Here is a 3,565-nt window from a genome sequence, read left to right as displayed (position 1 = left end):
CGCAGAAATGGACAGTGACACTTCCGATACTATTTAAATCAAAATTCAGCCAAGCAACTTGGGGAGGGAAAGAGGGGAGACGGATCTTACAAATGATCGAAAATAACCGATATGAGAGAGCGTTTCGTAATAGTAAAAAAAGTGACTGACTAACGTAACATACATGTATTACTGGTTTTCTTATTTTCACCCAACGAAGCAGGTAATTAACGCTAGTACTAGGTATGTGTAGACTAAATGAGGTGATTTGCTTCGTGACCCTTCGAACAATGTACGAAGCGGATGCAAGCAGTTAGTACATGGAGTTAGCTTACCTAAATTTAGATTTCGCTTTCCGAAATCTTAATGGATGTATTAAGTGATTTCGTTACTTACACTCTTAATCTCTAAATACAAGGATTCAAAACACATTTTCGATTCCAAACTATGACTCTGCTAGACAAAGAAAGCATAGTCCAGTGTATGTTTTACTTCATTTTCATATACGTGCTCGTAGGTTTTCTCGGGGACTTGGTTTCCTCCCACTTTCTCATTTCACCAAATATTCCATAATCATTAACTTGCTTTAATCACCGACTCCCTTAGCCTAACAGCATAATAGTGGGACATTAAACTCAAAGACTTTATTTTTATTTTCAAGTAATTACTTTTCTCTCCCTTATTTATTTTTAATTTAATTTCTCTTTCAATTTCCCTCTTTTAGGAACATCAACATAATTTACAATTCTTTCTCATTATAATAACACTATTAAAAGTCCCATATGCAGCTCACCACGTTGGAACCCAGCGGAAACAGATGAACAACGAATATTGTCGAAAATATGCATTGCTTACAGCGGCGTAGCGAGCATTACAAGATTGGGAGGGGGATGAAACTTGAAATTGCCAAGTCTTGATTTTTATCTTTAAAAAATGTCGTCTTGATAAAAAAAAAATGCCAAGTGTTTCGAAAATCTTACAAACCCTATGAAAAACTATTACAGCAACCTTATTTTCATATTCGTTCCATTCCATGCCCCCCGTCTGAGACACGAATAAGATCAGCCCTTGTTCCGCTCTCGAGTCCAATTTAACATCTAACCTCAGGATCATTATCATCACCCACGAAGCACAACTGTTAATTTGATAACTCATGGCTATGTTAGGTAACCTCCGCCAGCTAATCTTCACGAGAACCTTTAAAGTTACAATCAGTTGTAGAAATGCATTTAAAAACGTAGAATAAGGTAGGTTATATTTACTGTTTGTGATGTAGAAGTGCCTAATTTACATATTAAACATTCAATTGAGGGGTTCAGTGAGAGACCAGGCTAACTTACATCCAGGTCAAGATTGAGATTTTGACGGAACAGCATACTAATGTCATTAATTGACCTTTGCCTCAACCACTTGTCTGTGTGGCTTGTCCTGAGACAGGGGCGGATCCAGGGAGGGTCTATCTCCCCCAAGAAGAGGAAACTTTGTGTATTTTAATATAAAATAAAACCCACCCAGAGTTGAATCTCTTAAAAGTAGCTCTATCTTGTAAGTAGTGGCATTACAACCCACCGCCCCCCAGTAGTCCATCCTGGATCCACCCCTGTTGTATACTAAACCAAACTATGAATATCAGTCGTATCCTTTGAAACGTGCTGTTTTCATTTGTTTCCTTTTCTTTCAGAAAGTTAAAATTGTCAGTTAGCCTAGTCTCTCGCTAAACTGTCAATTGTGACAAAACACACCAATAATTGTTGATGCCAACTAAAACATACATATCCAAAGCCTACAAAATATATCACATTATTTAAGTTTTTTTCTTTCTTTTTTTTTTTCAAAATTGCTTGCAATGTTTTTCTTCGTGCCAAGCATCCGAATGTCATCTTGAATTCTGACCTCATTTCACTACAATTCTTTGAAGTGTAAGACTGCGCAGCTTTTTTTCCCCTCTCTCTCGCTCTCTTCAGTCCTTCAGTCTCCCCCACTTTGATTTCATGATTTCGCACTCTGATGAAAAGTATTAAACACCAAAATGGAAAAGTACTAATATATAACCTCTCTTTTAGTAGCCCCTCCAACCACACGCCCGGGGCACGTGCCTTGCTTGCTCGCCCATAGCTCTGTGAGCTATATAAGTAAAATACAATGCGCGCGCATATGTAAACTTGGTGCCAGCTTTGATTCTCGCTGAGAGAGTATACATATAATGTTGGTTCGAATTCCATCAAAACCATAGGCTCATTTTTGTGTAACCTTGGTACTGAAGAAGACAGTAGACTTCAACAAATATTCCTGTCGGGCCTCGATGGCTCAGTGGCAGAGCGTTCACCTCTGGTGTTTGGGGTCTTTGGTTTGATCCCAGCTCGCGCCAAGTAAACTTTGTGGTGGACAAACACCGTGTGAGTGGGTTTTCTCGGGGTTCTCCCGTTTCCTCCCACTTTCTTCATTCCACCATTTCATTCATTATATCATCATCAGCGTCTCCTTTAGCCTAGCCGGTATACCCGTCATTATTGATACAACTATTATATACAGGATGCATCAGAAGTCCCTTGTCATCCTTTCTGAAAACTACAGGGATGTAGTTACATTGATTGCGAGATAAGAGATACACATTAGGCCCAGAGGGATACTTTCGGATTACATCACGCGGACGGTCGCCATCTTAGATTCGAAATTGTAATACGGACGATAAGTGGGTAGTGTGATACATGGCCATGCACTAAAATGTTCTGAGGATGTCAAATATGCAATCAGATATCATGTAACTTATTCTGGTGAAATGTTATTGGCAGTGAACCAAGTGAGACTATATGTAGTGGTATGTCATACCCTTCTTTTTTTTTTCAGTGATAGAGACATACCGCTTCTGGTTTTTTAGTGATCAAGATAAACCTTCACGGAAGAATAAATGCTAAATACCATTAATAAATCCCTTTTTTATACGTATTGACGAATAGCTTTGCACATAAAAAGATTTTATTTCTTATGTAGATTCTAAGTTGACAATACTGACATTTTTACCTTTTTCTACCTTTTGTTTGTAAAATGAGGTGTTTTCAAAGAAGTTCATCTAGTTTATATTTTGATGTGCCGTATTGAATTGTTTCTTTCGTATGTATGTATGTGTCGTCTTGTCTGAATTCTTATAAGCGTCGTATTTTGAGCATGGGCGGATTTAGGGGATTGCTGTGGGGGCAGATCTTACGGGAGTTTGAAATACCCCTCATTCGAGTGTGTGGTCCAGGAGTTTTCCCGCTGGAAATTGTTAATATTGAAAGTCGGTTTTTTAAGCACTTTCGTGTATAATTCTCTGATACAAGGTAAGGGCTATTTTTATTTATTTTTTTCCAGAAAGTTGTTCACGATGGATGGATCAGTCTCTCCGTTTTTTCTCCGTAACTAAAAGAAGCTTTCCAGTGGTTTTCAGACATTATGTAAATAGAAATGCAATCTTGTAGGCTTCACACCTCACTGCATTTGAACATTTAGATAGCCGATATGTCGAGTCAAAATCGTAATAAAACACACCGCCTCTGATTTTTCCCACTTCGAACACATTTCCCTGTTATAGTCAGGGGTAAAAGCG

The sequence above is a fragment of the Thermobia domestica genome, chromosome 12 (assembly GCF_964235325.1).
Source record: "Thermobia domestica chromosome 12, izTheDome1.hap1.1, whole genome shotgun sequence".
NCBI lineage: Eukaryota > Metazoa > Arthropoda > Insecta > Zygentoma > Lepismatidae > Thermobia > Thermobia domestica.
This window is presented reverse-complemented; position numbering follows the sequence as displayed.